The sequence below is a fragment of the Dermacentor silvarum genome, chromosome 1 (genome assembly GCF_013339745.2).
Source record: "Dermacentor silvarum isolate Dsil-2018 chromosome 1, BIME_Dsil_1.4, whole genome shotgun sequence".
NCBI classification, from domain to species: Eukaryota; Metazoa; Arthropoda; class Arachnida; order Ixodida; family Ixodidae; genus Dermacentor; species Dermacentor silvarum.
The window spans coordinates 148,888,850-148,910,885 of NC_051154.1; positions in this window are offsets into that span (position 1 = coordinate 148,888,850).

Here is a 22,036-nt window from a genome sequence, read left to right on the forward strand (position 1 = left end):
TATAAGTTGGACCCCTTGCTACGGCTACAACTGCCATCTAGCCTTTCCCGCGGCGAAGCAACCTTGCTGTGCCGCTTGTGGCTGGGAGTGGCGTTCACGAACGCTTACTCACATCGTATGGGAATGGCCGAGAGCCCGATGTGCGACTCCTGTATGTGCGAGGAAACCATCAAGCACCTATTGTGTACCTGTCCTCACTACGACATACAACGCCTCTCTCTCAGGACAACTTTAAACCGGCTGGACTCGAGACCATTCTCTGAGTCAAAGATACTCGGGCCGTGGCTACACCCGTCACTGGCACAAAAAGCGTTGCGCGCATTAGTACTGTAATTGAAGTGCACCGGTTTAAGAGACCGCCTATAGTGTCCCTGTACATCGTCCCACGTGTACTCAGTGCTCATTCTCTCCCTATTTTTCTCTTTCTATCTCCCCTTTCTCTTACCCCTAGTGCAGGGTATCAAACCGGATTCTCTTCTGGTTGACCTCCCTGCCTTTCCTCTCCTTGCTCTCTCTCTCTCTATGAGAAGGACTCAGTCTAATCCACATGTAAGATCCCCAACATAGACAGCACATGGGTATTTATGTTTACATGAAGCGCAGACTTTGGTAACAAAGTCTATTCTCTGTTATTAGTCCAAGCGACCAGCGTATGCCTTGCGCAAAGGTATCTGGTAGTAACTGTTAACAGAGAACGTCTTTATTTACGTGGGGCGATGATATAGAGTACATGGTGGTGAATATATACATGCTAAAAATATGTATTAACAAATAATTATCCCCTGCTAAAGCGTAATTGGGCATATCCGTGTGAACGAGAAGAAATAAACTTTATTGAAAGAGCTGGCAGTTTGGTTTTAGAGGCGTGAGGTGTCGGCTCGAAGTCCTTGGACTCGGGCGGCATCTTCGGCATGCCGGACGGCCCAGAGCTGGTCTTCCAGCTCCGAACTTTTCTGGGCCGCCTCCCAGCGGCGGTGACGCCGACGGAAAAGGTCCCCGGCGGCCCCCTTAGCCGGGGCGACGGCGGGAGTGAGCGAGCTCGAGGGTTCCTTTAATCTGGTATCGTCTGCAGTTACGGGCGCGTCGCGAACGGCGGCGGTTTCAGTACCGTTGTTGCCGGCACATTCCCAGACAGTAAAAATATTCTTAGCTATGGGGGTGTTGGCTTGCATAACTTGTATCGTCTACTGTAAACGTGAAAGTTATCTCGACAGTAATTGAACACGATAAGTGGAGGTATTATTACTGTTGACCCTGCTAACTTTTTTCTTTTGCACTTCTTCCTTCTTATTGACTTGTTTTCTTTCTGCCGGTGTACATGGTTTTCTTATAACGGCCTTTCCTTTGTTTATGTAAGACGTAATTTTGAGTCTTGAAAGCCTTACTTTTACAGCGCGAGACGCACGCTTTGCAGGCACTATCAACTTGACAAATACGAACTTGTTTTCTTATAGGCGGAACCTTTGTATATACAAACCTGCGATGTCTCAGGCTTGCGGGCTTCTCAAGAGAAACACTCCGTTCACCTAAATTGACCTCCACATGTCTGAAATGGCTACTGCGGTCATCTAATTAAACCAGGCTGCTACAAAAACACGGCCACTTTTAATGAAAAGTCAACACGATTCGTTCCTGTCGCTGGCCTGCCCAGTTGTACATTCTCCGCTACCGCTTGGAGCCTTGTAGCTACTAAGATCGATCTCCTGGCGCCGGCCTATACAATTATCCTGAAGCCCTGCTCAGCTTACTGAGGAGTCGCGGGGAGAGCAGGATCAATAAATTTTTCTTCTCAAGTTCGGTTGTTTAACACAGCCGAGTTTCTTTGTCCTTGCCAAGCGGCAGGCCATAGCTGGTACTAGAGGGAGGTTCGCGCTTCGAAATTATGTCATTCACACGGAATAGTGTGGCCGCCCATTTAGTGGAAAATTCTTCCACCTGAGTGCCGCATTACTTCACAATCAGAAGGATAAATGAGCTTAAACACAGTATAGCGCACTTACGTCCAACTTCGGGGTATGGTATGCTGACAAAATTGAGTTGCATGTGGTTGGAAATACCTTGTGGATAGCATGATCATAAGAATAGTGATTTCGCAGACTGCATTTGATCAGTGCCTTATGTGCGAGAGAAAATGCCGGCAATGCTCATGCAAAGTTTTAAATTTTGAGGGCCCTTTTAAAGAAAGAAATAATGCGTAAGTCATAGTAAAATCAGTATCTTTCGCTAACCTCCCGCGCGGAAGACATAAATGGCTCAAATGCCACTTAAGGGTGCGCAGGGTATTTCCGGGGTGAGCTCAGTTGCCTTTTGTACTTTCTCCCTTCTTTTCTGTCTCTTTTCTTGGTCCAGTAGCACGCAGCTAGTAGGCCTTACCGACATTATGTAGTGTGATCATCTCTCTGATGTCAATTGAAAATGAAAGTCAAGTTACGAAATGAAGTTAGGACGCCGCGTCAGTTTGACTCCTCATAGGAGATAATAAAGTTACCCGCGAGAGCAACCTCGAAAATAGGTTTTGTTTTTTGACTCTAAGGCCGCCCGTCGGAGCTTACAATAAACCCTATGACGCCGGAGTCGTGAAAAATTCATATCTGATATTTATTTACAGCTACTGCAGGCCCTTTCCGGGCCCAAGCAGGAGTGGGTACATCAGTGAGTATGGAAACACTACAAAGCATAAAAACTAATAAAGACAGACAATCATCGTAGAAACGCAAACACCGTAGAAGTAGTATTTATACTATCAATAAACGAGATAGAAAATAAATAAAAAAATAAAAAAACTCAACTAGTCGGTAATGTGAACTACTACATGTCAGAAAATATTATTGTCTCTATGTTTTACACAAATGAGTCAAGTGTCGTGCAATTCACTACAGTGCCCGGTAATTTGTTCCAATAAAGTGTGGCCTGCGGGAATAACGAATATTTATGGGAATTTATTAAATGGTTGGCGCTAGCGTGGCCGTACCCTTCAGGTACGCGGCGAAAAACGCGCGCGTCATGCCGCGAGCGGCAAGTTGCCGCGCGGCAGCGCCTTGCCGCGAGGCCACCGTGGCAAGCGCGTCTCGCTGCGCGGTAGCGCGCGATATGGGGCGCGATCTTGTACGCGTTCCAAAATGGAACGGAGGCGTTCCGTTCCATCGAGCCGCACACGATTGGTCAATTTGAACGTCGCGGTTGAAATTGGCCAATCGTGTGCGGCTCGATGGAACGGAACGCCTCCGTTCCATTTTGAAACGCGTACAAGATCGCGCCCATGATCTCCCGCGCTCTCCGAACGCACGAGCAACACCGCGAGCGCTCGTTGTTTGATGCGAGAGAGACAATCGTCGATTGAAAACCCCGCGCGGACCAGCGGCGGTCCGGTTGTGATGGCTCCGTGACGTCACCCTCGTCGCTCTTGCTTGGTTCTTCATCTCGCGGCACGCGGCACGCCGCAAAACCCCCGATTCCTGCCGCTTTTGCCGCGCGCGGCATGACGCGTTGGGGCGCGTTTTTGACGCGCGTTTTGCCGCGTGTTTTTGCCGCTAGCGGGGCTGTACCCTTCTGCGCCCATAAGACTCGGCGTCCAATGAATGTGCAGCTCAGTTTCCTTGTGCGGCAGAACTGTTGTTTCTTCGTGGATGGCGGTTGCCAGCGGTTGTGCTGTCAATCTCGCTTAGTTCGCGTAGGGCGTCTTGCGAATCCGTGTATAAGTGTAGGTGTCTGCGATGGTCGAGGCGACCATTTGTGGCTGCTTGAACAATCTCTAGAATTGCTTGTAGCTCTGCACCAGTCATAATTAATAGTGCGCTATGAGTAGTTGGTGTGTTTCTGCCGTCGCTGCTCGTTCAGGCAGTACTGACGTGATTCTGTGAAACAGCAGCATCCATATAAATGCATTGAACTGTATTATCGTTAAGGAGGGCTCCGCGGTGATGGTAATGCCTCCGATGTTGTTCATTTCCTTCCACGCTGCTTGGAAGGGGGTGAACAATGACCGACATCACAGGCAGTCATTGCGCTAAAGGTGTTGGGAAAGAGGAGCTTGTGGCTTCCGACCGACCTGGGCGAGTATTCTTCATCCTGAAGACGTAGCGACAAGCCTAAGCACCTGGGCTCGTCCCGCGTCCTCTCCTAGTTCTTCAAACGTGTTAATTTGTGCCTCCGAGTAAAGCACGTGATTTGGAGTACGCTTCGGCAAACCATATGCTATAAATATACTTTGACGATGAGCTGCTTGAGGGGACGACGCATATTTACTACGCTTCGTGTGTAATGTAAGCCGTACAGAATTCTCGATATGATGATATTTTTCATCACTGTAAAGAAAGTATCTTCTCTGAGGCCCGACTTATGACTGGTGAGTCTTCGGACGAGCCCCGGTGTTGCTCGGCAGCGGCTCAGTGTCTGTTCAAGCCATGCCGTGTGGTTGTCTGTGTCCGATATAGTGAAACCTATGATTCTGAGGTCCTGTACTTCCGTGTATTTCCGGCACATTCATTAAGACTGCTGGTTCTTCCCTCATCTTTATTGGACGAAGCACAACATATTGTGATTTTGACGGAGAAGGAGAGAGCCTGAGTACTGAAAGATGACACTATATTGCATCTAGAGGTGCTTGGATGGCACCTTGCTGCTCATCAAGTGACCCTCTCATGGTCCACACAGTGACGTCATCTGCTTATATTCAGTAATGCAACCTATCCATCTTTGCGAAATGATACGGGAGACGGTGCATTGCTAGGTTAAAAAGAACAGAGGACAACAGTGAGCCTTGCGGAAGGCCATGTCTAACGTAATGAAGCGGCGAGAATCGATCTCCTATCTTGACTCGAAGAGGGCGGTTTGTCAATGGTCACGTGATGTAGGTCACTATGCGACCTTCTAGTCCTACTGCGTGCATTTCTTCAACATAGCATCTACTCCTACGTTGTCAAACGCCTTGTGTATATCAACGGTGGTTAGTAATCGGGGACCTTGCGAGCACTCGGAGGTTAGATCTTGGTGTATCATACGGAGGCTGTATTGCGCCGACAAGCGAGCAAGGAAGCTTGTTTGTGTGTGATGGAGCTTTCGTTCAACATCGAGGAAGCAGTGAAGTCGTTCAGCCACCATTTTTTCACCGACTTTGCCCAAATGTTATGTTAAGGAAATAGGGCGAAGGTTTGTTGCTATCGTAGCTGGCTTGCCTCTGTTTGAGGATAGGAATGACCAGGGAATCTTTCCACCCTTCCGGTACAATTCGCGTTTTCCATACTTCATTATAAGGTCGAGGAGGTCTGACAATCCTTCATCTGTGAGATTGCAGAGTGTCGTATATGTCAAACCATCAGGTCAAATTCATACTTCCAAAACAAATTTGGTGGTAGACAGGGCTAAAAGCTGCGGTCTGCAGCTTGACAGAGGCTCGGACACCATATTCAAGGCAGGGCTTGACCTCGACGTGCATGTCGAACCGTTAAACAAAAACATACGAAAGAGAAAATAACAGTTCATCAGAATAAGAATACACAATACTGGATATATTGCTATAAATGAAAAAAATGCTTTATATACAGAAGAAAAATATATATAAAAAGTCGAATTTAATGAAATAGAAAGGGGGAAAACAACATATATATATATATATATATATATATATATATATGAATTCACATATGCGTACACACATACACATATAATACATCAGGAAAAGATATTACATTCTCAAACACTACAACGTGAAATATAAACAGACACAGGAGCTTTTAGCTTCTGTTAAAAAAGAAAGAAAGAATCATTAATGTATTTAGGTTCACGACAATAGTGGTAGGTATGAGTAGGTCCAGGTGCACTTCTGAAATTCACTTTAAGGAGTGCATACCGCAGCTCGGCATGACTGAACGGATGATCAAGCATATGCGTTGCATCGGTATTCTGCCGTGCCGTAGCAGTCGATCCTTTTCTGTTGTAGTCGAAATGGCGAGAGTGAAAAAGTGGCTAACGAGTGGACGCGCGAAATCTTGCTCTGATAGTCCCGGTTTGAGGGCAATGCTGCGCGCGGCCTGTTTTGCCTGGGCACGTTGATCAAGCATGGATGCTAGGCGTCAAAAATGAGAAGCGTTGGTGCAATGGTTTAGTCAACTGCATGTGCGATGCCATCGCGAAAGGCGTAGCTCCTTCGCGCACCTTCGGGCTGCTGCTTTTGCATGATTATGCATGATGCGAAGTTCAACATTTTTAAGCTGGCGTTTCGCTTGCTGTTGTCCTAAGCCTTGAAGCTATGAGGTTCAGAATGTGCAACTCCGGAGCAGGATCTTCCAGTGCACCCACCGCGGTGGCTTAGTTAGCTAAGGCGTTGTGCAACTGAGCACGAGGTCGCCGGATCGAATCCCGGCCGTGGCAGCCGCATTTCGATGGAGGCGAAATGCAAAAACGCCCGTGTGCTTGCGGTGTAGTGCACGTTAAAGAACCCCAGATGGCCAAAATTAGTCCGAAGCCCTTCACTACAGCGTGCCTCATAATCAGAACTGGTTTTGACACGCAAAACCCCAGAAAGAAGATAGAAGATCTTCCAGCGCATGCGCGTCGCCTTTGTAGCCCTCTGCTTGGCTATTTTTAGTCTGTCCAGGAAAGAACACGTGCCATCCACGTACAACTTGTGCAAACGGTCCCTGTTTGTTGTGTATGTCATTCTAGTCTTTCTGTAGGTTCGACTGATATTCTCTATGCTAAACAGTATGGAATGGTGGTTAGATCCGTCTTTATTTTCTCATTGTTGCCCACGTAAGCGCAAGTCTTGCGACATCCACGTCAAATCTGGCACGCTGTCCTGCTTGCCTGCATGTAGCACTGCTCTCGTGTAGACTTCAAGGACATTTGCGATGCTAAGTCGCTCTTCTCCATTGCATTTTAAGTGTTCGGCCACGCACTTTGTCTATTCAGTAGCCCCACTGGGTATGTGGTGTGTTGAAATCGCCAGCTATAATGATATGTCTAGTGGGACATCTCTGTTTTAGACTCCACACTCAACCCACGTCGTCTCCGGGCTAACAACCAGGTCGCATATAAACTGAAGCAACTAAGTGCACGACGCAGCGTCGAAGATCTGCGCATGGCACCACAGGATACGGCAGCCAGAATACAGTCCTTTCTTCTCCATTCTTCAGCTCATCACCACGTTGCTGGTGATACCGGCGAGATACGACAAACCAGGCCAACAGGTGGAAATCCACCGTGCCCATCAGCTTCGAGTTCGGCGCTTTACCGTGCGCATCAGTTTTTACGCCCGCTGCTCTGCCGCCTCTGGGTCGAAACAGTTATTTGAAGCTCCGCGTAACATTGACGACGACAGTCACCATGCAGCAAGCGTACTTCTATTCTACCCTTGTGGCGTGGCGGTTCATCTGTACCGTAAAAGCCAACGATGTGATTTCCCAAGCGATATTGCACGGCAGCCGGGCAAGAGCCACGGACGGATAATACTATCGTCTTCATGCAACAGGTAGGAAAGCTTTTTGGCAAACTTTTATTGCTCTAGCGAACTGTGTCTATTTGCGCTGTCTGGCCCTGGGCTGCTTTCTGAACTGATCTGTATAGCTTGTCATTGTGTTTCAGGTATCTGCTTTTGCTCGCTGGTGGCATTGAAAGAAATCCGGGTCCGGACAAAGCAGAGATTGCACGTCAGCTATGATAGTTGCAGATGAGATTAAATAAATGAAGGAACTGAGAAATGTAATTCGATAAGAAGCTATACGCACTGAACTTACTAGAAAACGAATTTTATTGTGCACAGAACAAGTCGCTAACCTGTAAAAAAAATGTTATGTTTCCTAGAACGTAAGCACGTTGACCTTGAAAATTGTCCTAGAAAGTTGAATTTAATTGTCTACGAAGTTCTCGAAGACAAACGAGAAAAACGAATAAACTAATTGGGCAAATGTAATTATAACGTTGTGAAGGCGACCCTGAAATTATAGTGGTCTAGATTCTGATCTAATGGCTGTCTAGATGGCACGTCAGCTGCGATTAGTTGCAGACGACATTAAATGAATGAAAGACGGCTATCCTGAAAATAGTAGCTGTCTAGATTGAACGCTTTCTGAGATTACGAAGATCTGGTGCAAAAAAAAAGGGAAGGACAGATAGAAAATCTAGACTTGCAGTCATACTAAAATTAAAACTACTTGACTACAGCGACATTATTAAACTTCGAAGAAACTGTCATGAACCTAAGAGATCAGCGCTATCAATTAGCAAACACTTTTTACCTCGGTTGTGCGCTATTATAAAACACAATCGAACAATGTCAAATTAAAAAAAAGCATCCGGTGTCAAAGTCACCCTAGTTTATAACAAAGTACGAATAAACGGTGACCTGTACTGCTGAGTCTCGGACAATAAAAGACTACCACCTCTTTTACCCAATCCTAGGGATTAAAAAAAACTGCTTGTACGGGCAAAGAACTTATGTCGATCGCCTTTAGCGAAAACCTTTTTTTGACGGTGAATACGCGTGGCATAATTAACAAACTTGTTTAATTATGCCAATTAGTGCTCATTTCAAATAAAACTGACTTTTTAGCGCTCAATGAAACTTTGCTAACGGCTGATACCAAAGATTTTAGGATACGGCATCCTAACTACACTATCGTACTCAAAGATCGACCGACACGAAGGGGGGGTGTGGCTTTGTTGATTAAAATATCTCGTTTCAAAGACTTCCTTAGGTTGACGGCACCAAAGTAATTTTTCGCAAACTGCCTTTTTCCTCATGCACTGTTATCGTAGCCTGCGTTTACCGTAGTCCTTCTACTCCTGACGCTATGTGATCATTATATGAGTACATGTTGTACGTGGAGAAGTGAAGAAGGAAGTGACGAGGAGTTCGGAATAAAGATGACTGATACCATAGCCTAGCCCTACTGTGTATTATTACAAATTGGCGCAGTCGCATTTTTTCTGTGTTTAAATTCAAGTCGAGATGTGGGTGGACTTCATCATTAGAGCAAATCAACGCGGTGGCATCCGAATCTTGGTTGCAACGCCTCAAGATGGAGAGTAACAAGCTCTTCTGGAAGCAGTGAGCACTGACGCATTTGTCTCCTATATAAGTGCCAGAACGAAGCTCACTTGCGATGATTTAATTGCGAAAGAAAAGGTGAAGCTGAATATGAAACTTAAAGCTTATGAGAAGTTTGTGCTGACTCCAATTCGAAACTCCGCGAAGCCTGCTACCGTTGCTTCGTCTGACAGTGGCATCAACCTGATCACTAAGTTTCTTAAAGTGCAACAGGAACACAACAGACAGCAAAATGAATTAATGCGTTTGCTTGTAAACGTGACTGAAAGAGGAATGAACAGGCTGAGTCTCGAATACGTGAAGCCAGACATGTTTGATGGAGATTCCAGTAGTCCCGAGTCCTGGCTAACATTTTATGAATATGCATGCAATGAAAACTAGTGGCACAATGATGAAGATAAAGTGAAAAACACGCGACTATTCCTATCAGGAATAGCCAAGAGTTGGTACGAATTGCGTGTCAACGCTCACAGCAACAATTCATTATTTCTCACGTTGACACCAGTTTCGAGATATTAATTCCCGAACTTCGCGGGAAAATGCATTGACGTTCCAGTTAAGTTTGTGCTTCAATGCATAAATCGACGTTTTGTTAAGAAACCAACTGGAACGCCAATTCATTTCTCCGCAAAGTTCGGGAATTACTAACTCGAAACGGGTGTCATCCTTAGAATTAATTCCAAGTGGATCCGCCTTGCGAACTCCACAGCTGCAATTTGTAAATTGGGATATGGGCCATCAGGTAATTAGTTAAAAACCAAATTAGTCAATTTTTGTTAATCATTTGATTATGCATTTCAATATCTTGTGCAAGTAATGTCCGCCTCTTCGAGTAAACCAGCTCATGAACTCGAATTGGGCTGTCTCCCACAGGCAACCTTTAAGAAATTTTGAAAGTGTTCGCTGAAACACCCTGTTTGTTTTTGTTGATGGAAAGGAAAAGAGTGCGTTAGTTGACAGCGGAGCAAGCATCATAATTATAAATGCCAGTATTGTTGAGACTGAGAAAGTACAACAGCGGCCGGCTGTGGAAGTACATGGATACGACGGAAGGCGAGATATTCAGGGTAAATGGACGTGTTTAACCATATCCTGCCTCGGCAACAGTGTTGCTAAGCAGGCGCTAGTACTCGACGGAGTACCCTATGAATTACTCCTATCACGTCCAGCCATCAGGGCACCTCGCCTTAACTCTACTGGACTGGAGAAATAACTACGGATGACAAGCGGCGCAATCTCAGCGTTTCTTCAACTTCTTCTTCCAGGAGCCTGCGGCAGCCATCGTTATGTGAAGATGTTAAGAGGCTTTACCCGAAATTTATATCCTTGAAGGGATATCCCAAGGCAACTACAAAGTTTCAGGTACCATTTAAGTTAGGCGATACTACAGTAATGAGGAAAAAAGCGATGATATATGTCACGGGAGAAGAGGATGTGGCTGAAGAACGAGCTTCAAAACATGTTGGATGCAGAGACAGTTCGCCCATCCACGTCTACATTCGCGTCGCCCATCACTATTGCACCTGAGGAAGATGGAAGCCTCCGACTCTGCACGAATTACAGGCAAATTAATAAGCAGGCAGAGCTTTTTCCTTTTCCTATGCCACGAATAGACTCTATCATAGACGATACGGGTGGCTGCAGAGTGTTTTCGCGTATTGATTTATGTAAAGGATTTTGGCAAGTTCCACTTTCTGAAGAATACAAGAAATACTCAGACTTCATGACGCTATTTGACATCTATAAGTATAATCAAAGGAAGAACTCACCCGCTTGGTTCCAGAAGATGATGAATGACGTCTTGCGACCGTTTCTTGGGAAGTTTTGTAACGTGTACGTCGACAATATAATAATTTACTATCACAATGAGGAGGAGGACTCAGAGCATCTTGCTAGTGTACTTCAAGCACTGACTGATGCGGACCTCAAGATTATTTACAAAAAAAAAGTGAGTTTTTAAAGAAAAGTTGCGTTTCTAGGTAGAGTATTTGATGGCCAAACCAAGACAACAAAGCAGGAATCAGTCGAACGAATCTCAGAAATGCAGAAACTGTATGACCTACACTCTTGGCGGGTATTTCTCGGCTTTGCGGGGCATTTTCGGGCTTTCATTAGAGATTATGCCAGGAAAACAAAGTGCCTCACAGAAATGACCAAGAAGAATGCGCCATTTCGGTGGACAGCAGAGTGTGATTCCGTTTATCAAAGCCTTGTGAGCATCATTTCTTCTGACCCAATTCTGGCGCTTCCAGACTTCAAGTTGCCCTTCGAGCTGAACACCGACGCTTCTCATTACCGCACAGGTGCAGTGCTTTACCAGAGGGATTCGGAAGCTCCACGGAGCCGCCAACAATAGGTCGTGGGATATTATTCGTATACATTCTCGAAAGCGCAACTGAATTACACGACTACCTACGGAGAAAGAAGCTTTGGCAGTCCTAATGGCCGTACGCTATTTTAGACCTTACCTGGAGGGCAGGAGCTTTACGCTCTTTACCGATTACCAAGCCTTAAAGGGATATGGACAAAAAAGTTGGCGGGTGGTTTTTTGCGTCGGAACAAAAGTTGAACTGTTGAAAATGACGAATACAACAAGCTGCTTTGAAAAAAAAATAACAAGAAACATCTTTTTTTTGCGATTTTCTGGTGCACCTTGCCTCCAAGCGGCCGCGGGCAGGAGCTGAAATTGGACGTCATAACACCCACCCGCGCGCGCGCGTGCGGCCAAGGGCGGCCACAGCCGTCGCAGTGTTTCCGGGGGTTTCGGTCCCTTGCAGCATTTGTTTAACCCCTTTCGGCGATCTTCGCACGTGGTCCGTCTGAAACATTATCCCCGTCCGCGCTCCACGCAGGTGGTGCGTCTTACATGCGCCTTCCCGCGGTCGTCGCTTGGTATTGACGCTTTCGTCGCAGCGAAAGGAAATGCCCAGACATTGCTGTTATAACAGCGTCGTCGGTCGTGACGCGCCGTCGCACACGTTTCCTAGAGACGACAAGGTGCGTAAACTTTGGATACCTGCCTGTCAGCTATCACGCCCAGCCTGGAGACCTATAAAAAATTACTTCATTTGCGCGGACCACTTCGTCGACGATGATTATGTGACCAGCCCGGCTGTGCATAAATGCCGCTCAAAAGGCAACGCCTAAAGCCTGACGTTGTGCCATCGGTCTTCTGACGAAAACACAAGGCAGAAATGATCAGCGGCGCGTTTGAAAAGAGGAGACGAAAAGATGTCGGTACTGTTTTCGTTCACTTGCAGCCTTCTTGGGCAGTGTGCGGGTGAGGCTGCGGCGAGATGCCCGAGGCTGGACACGAAGGCAGTAATGTCTTTAAAAATGTTGGCAAAGCATAGTAAAACAATACAAGGCTAGCGAGCGCGACTCGCGAAATCAGTCGTATACATGGCAGCGGGGCAAACACACACACACACACACACACACACACACACACACACACACACACACACACACACACACACACACACACACACACACACACACACACACACACACACACACACACACACGCGCGCGCGCACGCACGCACGCACGCACGCACGCACACACACACACACACACACAGCTCTGCTTCTCCACGGGCTAAAAGAGGGAAAAACTGGGGAGCACGCCAGACAGGTGCTGCCATCTGTCAGGCGGCTGGCGAAGTGGACGTGACAGCCTCGGAGGTACTGATACCTCACAGCAGTTGCTCACGCCAACGGAATAAACTACTATTCAGTCATCCACGCAGTGCTGAAATACCCCGCAGGTGCCTCGCCTGCGTGCGCTCTTGAAATAGCAAGTTTACAGAGGAAATGACAAATAATTCTTGCACAAGTGTCTAGTCCAGAGCGAAATCTTCGCGCTACTGTTCGCGAAAACCTGACCGGCACTTCCACGGCCGCCTGCTCTTCTTCGTAGCTTGACGCGGAAGGCTTGTAAGCGCTAATATTTCTTGCCAAGTTTGAATGGTCCTCGTCTTCAGATGTGTACTCATCGCGGGTAGAGGCACCAGCACTCGAATCCATGCTCGCGATGGCGGCGTCGGCGCGCTTCGAATGTCCGCGGCCGGCCGGTTGGCTATCCGATGAGGGTGTCGTGACGTCACGCCTTCCAACTCCCGCGGGTCGGGCGGCGAGGCGCGCGCTCACAAAAACGCCAAGAATAAAGCCATCGGCTCAAAAATGAGCTAAGTGACTACTTCTTTTTGGTGTAATCACACACTGAGGATTCATTTTCAGCATCTTCGTAAAATTTTCCGATTTTGTGTCCGTATCCCTTTAACGTATATCCTTAACCTCGAAGAGCCTAGAGGAAAAATAGCGCGGTGGTTGAGTGAAATCTAGCAGCTTGTGTTCGTGGTCAATCACAGACCTGGACAACACTTGAAGGATGCACGCGCACTCTCGAGACTTGCGGTAACCCCAGATCAGGAGACTATCAGCGCAACTTTGCTGTTGGAGGGAATTGAAGAACTGGGGTTCCACGATGGAAAGTTCGTAGTCCCGGAAACAATGGTGCCTCGAACCTTGGAACTTTATCATGACTCCCCGGACTCTGGCGGGCATGACGGGGTCTGGCGAGCTTATCGCAAGATTCTTCAGCGTTTCCGATGGAAACACTTGAAAGACGACGTACAGCGATTCGTCCAGTCTTGCCATCAATGTCAAGTCCATAAAGTACAGTGCCTTCAGAGAACAGACGAGATGGTCCTACCTCGACAATCTGACATACCGTTTGTATTCATCCTGGTGGATTTTGCAGAGCTTAAGAAAAAGGCTACAGGAGTAGAAAAACACAGTCTTTCCTAGTGGCAATAGACCGGTGCACTAGAATAGTGGCCGCACGGCCGGGTAGGGGATACACAAATAGTGTGATTTCCCTTTTGAGCCGAGAAATATTTAAGAATACCAAAGTAGTAATATCAGACAATGGACGAGCATTTGTAAGCAAGCGTCTGGAAGAGTGGGTGAAGGAACGAGGAGTTGTTTTGCGACGCTGCGCGCCCTACCATTCTGCAGGAAATGGCAAGGCTGAAAGAATCATACAAGACTTGAAACAGATTATCTCTATGTATCCCAGTTTCACAGGCGGATGGAAGTGCTGCTTGGAGGCAGCTGTAGCTCATCACAATCAGTCGCACACTGCGAGCATTGGCTTTCCCAGCATTTGGAAAGACACCGGTGCTCCCTGCTGATCAACAGCTTGGTATTGCTGACCGCCTGCAATTGTGTGAGAAGCGGAAAACTGCGGAAGCATACCAGCGATACCGCGAATATATGAAGCGGCATTTCGACCGCCGCCACAACACGCGGATACCCCGTATACAGTTGAACGATTTAGTACTCGTCGGAAATATTTTCCAGCTACGAAGCAGGTGTACATGGGACCGTATCACGTGGTACAAACTGCAGTGCAAAAAGGTGTTCTCAAGAGAGTTGGTTACGTCAACGATGACAGCGTGCTCGAGGTTGCAATCGTTGGGAACGTATTTATGTATCATCCCAGGAGGGATGAGTCTTCAAAGAACGGTAGTGTGCGTGGACGATGTGAAGGAGAAGTTACAGGGTGTCTTAACGAAGACGAGGAAGTGACGAGACATTCGGATCAAAGAACACGGCTGACACCATAGCCTAGCCCTTCTGTGTATTATTACACATGTAACGCCACGTAACGGGTTTTATATTGATACTACTAGGCCACTTTAGCTGCCCTGATATTAACTGGAACAATTTGGAACTTACGTACTTCACCATGTGCCGATATTGAAATTAATGCTTTCTCTTAATATCTATAAAATGATAATAAAACCAAGGCGTATTCAAGGATCTAGCTCTTACATTCTCGATCTAGTTTTTCTTACCAGCAATTTCCCGTCTGATAAAACCATAACAGAATTATTACGTGGTATATTGGACAACAAAATCGTTTAGTGCTCTACACACATCCAAGCCACTAAAAACACATTGCAGTTGTTAATTACAAGCCATGGTTACAAGAGACCGGATGACGCAAGCATACTCGATACTCTATTGCACGAATTCTCCTCCTTCCAAGATATGTCCAGACACAGGCACTAATATCGAATTATTATAATGGCATAGTTTTAGAGCTGTTGGTTTTCCCTTGTCATAAAACCTACGTACCCACTAAGGTAAAAAAAACACAATCCTTGGATCACACGTACAGTACAATTCACGCCAAACACAAGGTCAAGCGAATAAGAGCAATGAGATGAAAATGATTCGTAAGCTTAGCTCTAGAATTGAGAATATGAAAGCAAAAATGAAATCTGCTAGAACAAATAATTTCACTAGTAGACTGTCACACTTTTCAAAGACATCTGATTAAATGTTTTGAGCTATCTAATTAAGTTCCAAAACAAAGTGAGAACCTGGAATCAGACGGGGAAAGTAAAAATAGGGCTTTCTTAGCGATTAATTTCGCTCTATCTTTACTGAAGACAACGGGAAACATTCCTCACATAAGCACATGTGGGGACAAGCAGGAATTGTAAAACTACTATATCTGGAAACTAAAGAGGACGTGCACCAGATCGCATACCTAACATAATTTCACTAAGATATGCCGAATTGATGGCGCAATGTGTAAAAAAAAACTAACAAATCCCTGTCTTCGAGCATCTTTCCAGACCCGCCGCGATGGCTTAGCGGCTATGGTGTTGCGCTGCTAAGCACGAAGTCATGGGATGAAATCCCGGTAGCGGTGGCGGCGGCCGCATTTCGATGAGGCAGAAATGCAGAAACGCCCGTGTCCCATGCATTGGAGGAACGTTAAACATCCTTGGTAGTCAAAATTAATCTGATAGGATACGAATAAACTTTATTTGTCCAACAGTTATGGCTGTTGGTGCCCGGGGCTAGGCTGCCAGGTGTCCATCGCCGGAGAAATATCTTTCGAGATCCTCGGCAATGGCCCTGGCCCAATGGACGGCCCACTCCTGGTCCTCGGGTGCCTCGCTGAGGAGGGCGGCTTGCCATCTCTCAGCGAGGCGCCCCGCTTCAGAGGGTCCTGCGGTTGTCTTTCCCCTTCCTCTTGGTTCTTCTTCCTGAGGGCGTTGGCATTCCCAAAATATATGGGCCATATCAGCCCGTTCGTGCTCGCACCACGGGCAGCCGGGCGACGGGTGCAGCGCGGGCCTCAGGCGGTGCAGGTGGTAGGGGTTGGTGAATGTGCCCGTCTGCAACCGCCTCAGGTCGACTGCCTGGGACCTGTCCAGCCGCCCGTGGGGTTTGGATATTTCATACGTTCTTTCCTGTAGTGTTCAAGAACTTCTCGGTACGAGGACGGAAACTCCTCGATATCGCGGTCGGCGTCCCCGTTGCCCCCAGCTCCGACCGCCGCGATTTGGGTTGTGTTGGTAACTCCTCCGCTGGGGTCGCGCACAACAACGGCGGCTGCCCTCTGGGTGATCGCGTCGCGGCGGGTAAGCTGCCTCGCGACGAGATGGGCACGCTCGTTGTGGTTGGGCGGGATTCCCGTGTGTTTTCGGCCGTTAGTATTGTTGTTGTTGTCGCGGCTGTTGTCTTTTTTAGTGCCAAGCTCCCCGACGTGCGCGGGGAAACATTTGAGCGACTTGTTCGTAATCGTGCCGGACACGAAGTCCCCGTCTCCGACGTCGAGCATGCGTTCCACATCCGCGGACACCCAACCTTTGGTGTAGTTCCGGATGGCTGATTTGGAGTCGCTTATGATCAGGCTATCCTCCGTACCTCCATGGAGTACCGCGAGGGCAATGACCATCTCCTCCGCGGCTTCGGCCGACGGCAGCCTCGCTGATGCCATGACTCGGATCCTTCCCTTCGTATCTACGACCGCCATGGAGTAGGCGGGCTCCGCCGCCGTCGGCCGGCCGTGTCGTTGATGTTGCCGCTGTTGCTGCTGCCGTTTTGTCGTAGTAGTAGTGGTGATGGTGGCGTTGCCATCCCCGGTTCGTCTCGCACATTTCGTTGTAGTGGCGGTGGTGGTCGTTGTCCCTCGTCGCCATCAACGTTACCGGCGGGCCGCGGGTACCTGGCTGCATCGACGAAGATGAGGCCTTCTCGGCTTCCGTGCTCCTCGAGGATTGCTACCGCCCTTCGTTTTCAAAAGTCTTTGCGCGTCAAGCGCCGGGTGCATGTTCTTCGGCATGTTTTTCGTCTGTATGGCGTCCCTGACTTCCGGTAGTAGTGTTTCCTTCAGTCCCCGCGCCTCATGATATCGAATCCCGAGCAGGTCGAGGATTCGTCTTCCCGTTTTGGTGCCCGACAGCCTCTCCAGCTGCGCTATTCTCTGCGCCTCGGCGACCTCCTCGAGCGTGTTGTGTACGCCCAGCTCGAGGAGCCTGTGGGGTGGCGTGTACTGGGGTACCCCCAGCGCGGTCTTCAACGCCCTGCGGATCGCCGCGTTCAGCTTGTCGGTTTCGCTCCTGTTCCAGTCGGCATACGCGGCGACGTACGATATATGGCTCAGCGCGTACGCCTGTATCAGCCTCGTCACGTTCATTCCTTTCCTCTTGTTCATAACCCGCCGCACGAGGTGCGTGGCGGCGGCTACTTTCTTCTGCAGTCGGGCAACCAGCTCGCGGTTGGTACCGTTCTCTTCCAGCCACAGGCCGAGCACTCGCAACTTGGACAGCATCGATATTTGGGTCCCCTCCCTCGTCGTGACGTGGACGCCCAAACGACGGGCGTCGAGCACGCCCTGCGGTAGGGGTCCTTTCTGGCGCGGTCTGTGGAGTAGGATCTCTGACTTTTCGGGTGAGCAGACGAATATCGTGCCTTCAAGGTGTCGCTCCACCTCCCGGACGGCCCGCTGCAGCCGGTCTTGCATTTCGCCGACGCTCACGTTCTCCGTGGTCCACACTGTCACGTCATCTGCGTAGATCGTGTGATTGATTCCCTCTATCGCGTCGAGACGCTCCGGCAGGCCGATCATGACGAGGTTGAAAAGCATGGGGAGCCGGAGTACGGAGCCCTGCGGCGTTCCCGCACCGCCCATTCAGACCGTTCGCGGCGTGGCCCCGTCGATCATAACCGTCGCTCGCGTTTATTCAGGAAGCTGCTGACATATCGGTGGAACCTCGCCCCGAGATCGAGTCGGCTGATCTTGTCCAATATGACCATGTGCTGCACAGTGTCGAAGGCGCTCTTGAGGTCTAGCTCGAGCAAGGCGCGCACGTGAGTGCTCGGAGCGTTCACGACCTGTTCCTTGATCTGCAGCGTGGCGTCCTGCGTGGAAAGTCCCTTCCGGAAACCGATGATGTGAGTGCCGAAGGCGTCCTGCTTCTCTAGGAGCGTCGTCATCCTGTTGCGGCAGGCATGCTCCATCACTTTCCCGACGCAGGACGTGAGTGAGATCGGCTTCACGTTTCGGACTTCTAGCGGTTGGACGTAGCAAGAGTGGACGTCCGCGGACTTCCACTCTTGCGGAATTCGGCCCTCCTTCCAGCACGAGTTGATGAACTCGCAGAGCTTCTCGATTGCGTCGTCGTTCAAGTTCCTCGGGATTTTGTTGGTGATCCTTTCAGGACCGGGCGCCGATTTGGTCTTCAATATAGCTGGAGGACCGCTCTAATTTCCTGCATGGAAAAGTCCGCGTTGGGAACCCCGCGATACTCGGGGTGACTCTTCCCTTCCGGTCGAGCGAGGTGCGTCTGCACGATCTCCTCCACGAAGGCTTCCAGGTCGTCCTTGTACTTGTGTCGTAGCTTGGCCATGTCTGTACGGGTCGCCGTTCTGGTGCTTCCCGGGTCGAGCAGGTGCCTGAGAATCTTCCAGGTCCCCACAATGGCGTGCCTCATAATCAAATGGTGGTTTTGGCACGTAAAACCCCAGCATATAATTCAATTCGGCATCCTCCCAAGACACTGTAAAACGGCTAAAGTCATACCAGTACACATTTCGGGTAACACGCTGGATCCAACTAATTACAGACTAGTATCACTGACCAGCACAGTATGAAATATACGCGGGCGCACATCATCCTAACGCATATAAATATTTCCCTTGAAGTTAACAAAATATTAACACCCTGTTAGCATGGATTCAGAAGGGGGCTTTCCAGTCACTCAAGTAATTGAGCTAGTTAACGATATATCTTCTTGCATTGATAAGAAAAACAGTTATACCTATATATTTTTCGATTTCTCTAAAGCATTCCATAGCATCTCACACACACACAAAAATTAATTGCTAAGCAAGAACGCACTCTAGGTAAAGGTCAAATAGTGAATTGGATAATGAACTGCCTTAGTCTCAGCAGTCAATTTGTGGAAACTAATCACCACAACTCCTTGACAGCTAATGTTATATCCTGAGTACCATAAGGAAGTGTACTCGCTCCTGTGTTGTTCCTAATATTTAGTAATGACCTTCCAACCATTAGTGCAGTGAACGTTAGACTTTTTGTGGATGACTGTGTTAATTACAAAGAAATTTATTCTCAAAATCAGTACAATATTTTAAATAATGCACTAACAAACACATCTGACAGGTGTAAGAAACGGCAGATGACCCTTAATACAAAAATGTGTCGCTGTCTATAAATAGGAAAATTGACCGATACACCCCCCCCCCCTTATGATCACGTCCTTCACAATAACACTCTTGAAGCAGTTCAAATACACAAGTACCTAAGCATGACAGTAAAACATGACTTTACATGGTATCTTCATATTACTTGCATTAAATTAGCCGCGTTAAAGCAGGGCTTCTTTATTAACAAACATCTTAGGCGGGTACCGCATCCATCAACATTTAGCATAGATAACATCCGTCATGTCTATTCTGGCATACGCTACACTGGCGGACAATTGCTGTGGCTATGGAGGTAAAGCTACGGGCGCGTGGGGGCTGCACGTCTTTTACCGCGCTGAGTAGTCCGGCAGCGTTTGACAGTGCTTTTGGTAGCACGGAACAGACGCTGAATCGACGCAGCTACCTCGTGCAACGGTTTCGCGTTTGCCCAGACGCGGAAGGGAAAAGCCGCAAAATAAGTAAACTTTTACACTCGGTGGTGTGTTCTGTCCAATTTAACTGTTGCTAATAAGGTGTTTATGCTTTCTCTTCCACAGCCTAAACTAACGTGGATTAAAACGCGGGACTCTTTCCAGAAGCACTCTCACTTGTGCCCGCTTTGCCTTCGTAGCTTTCCCTTCACTGCCGAAGGAAGTTGTCCGCCAGTATAGTGACCCGCCGTGGTAGCTTAGTGCCTATAGGGCGTTGAGCTGCTAAGCACTAAGTCACGGGATGAAGTGTCGGCCGCCGCGGACGCATTTTGATGGGGGCAAAATGCAAAAACGCCCGTGTGCCATACATTGGGTGCACGTTAAAGAACGCCAGGTCGTCAAAATTATTCCGGAGTGTCCCCCATTACGGCGTGCCTCATAATCAGATCGTGGTTTTGACACATGAAACCCCAGAATTTTAATACGCTAGCGCAATGTGGTTTCCGTTAACTAAGCGACTGATCAAGAAAGTGGAGTGTGCAGAGAAAAGAATTGAGGTGCGTATACAATCAAAATAGATTAACAGATTCACCCACGTTATTACTACACCAGGTCGAAATTCATCCAAAGAAAAATAGAGCAAAGCTAGCACGCCTCGAAATTATCTACCAAATAATGTCCAATCAATTAAACATTCACACTTCAGAATATCTAAATATATACAAAACTAGACTGAGACGCAATAAGCATTCTCTAACTGAAATACCATTCTCCACGAACTGTTCTAAATTCTCATTTTCTCCACAGACATTCCGCGATTGGAAAAACTTGAGCAAAAATTTCACTTGTAGTACGACATTGGAAGGTTTTATGTCACTTCTTGAGCATGAATTGTATACATCACAATTGTAAATGGGACGTGTTAAATAATTCTGATAATACTTCTCTTTCGCCAAATTATTGTTAATATTCCCACTGATATTGTTTTCAAGGCTGTACAGAATGAACAATATTTGATGCTATTTAGATAAGGCTTGTCACTCAAGCTTTTGAGTATAAGCTATATATATTGAACTATACTAGCTGTTCGTGATCTACATGCATTTTACTTATTTGTGTCAAATCATTAGTATTATTTTAGTTTGCTGACTGTTCGTGCCCTTCAATAACCTCAACTGTTTACCGTATATCTGTGTGAATTTCGCAAGTTTCAAACTGTGTACATTAATTATTTTTATCACATTTCATTTTTCCCAAAAATAATATACTACCTCTATGCACTGGTTGCAGTTCACCTTACAGTCCCTGATGGAACTGACAGAACTGACAAATCAAGAAATAAACAATGATATATGCAAGCTGATTGAACGCGAATTACCTAAAAAATTATTTGCGTGTTGTACATTCACCACAAGATAGCAGTTAGATCGATAGCATGAACGCATTTTTCTTTTTGTTGGAAAATATTACAATAGGAAAAGGTGACCATTCCTAGAATTCCAAGCACCTGGCAGGCCTTCAAAATCATCATCATCATCCACAGCCTATATTTATGTCCACTGCAGGACGAAGGCCTCTACCTGCGATTCCCAGCTACCCCTGTCTTGTACTAGCTGATTCCAACTTGCGCCTGCAAATTTCCTAATTTGATCACCCCACCTAGCTTTCTGCCGTCCTCGACTGCACTTCCCTTCCCTTGGCACCCATTCTGTGACTCTAATGGTCCACCGGTTATCCATTGTACGCGTTACATGACCTGCCAAGCTCCATTTTTTTTCGTTTAATGTCAACTAGAATATCGGTTATCCCCGGTTGTTCTCTGATCCACAACGCTCTCTTCCCGTCTCTTAACGTTAGGCCTAACCTTTTTCGCTCCATCGCTCTTTGTGCGGTCCTTAACTTGTTCTCGAGATTCTTTGTTAACCTCCAAGTTTCTGCCCCGTATGTTAGAAGCGGTAGAATGCAATGATTCCAAACTTTCCTTTTCAACGACAGTGGTAAGCTCCCCGTCAGGATTTGGGAATGCCTGCCATATGTACTGC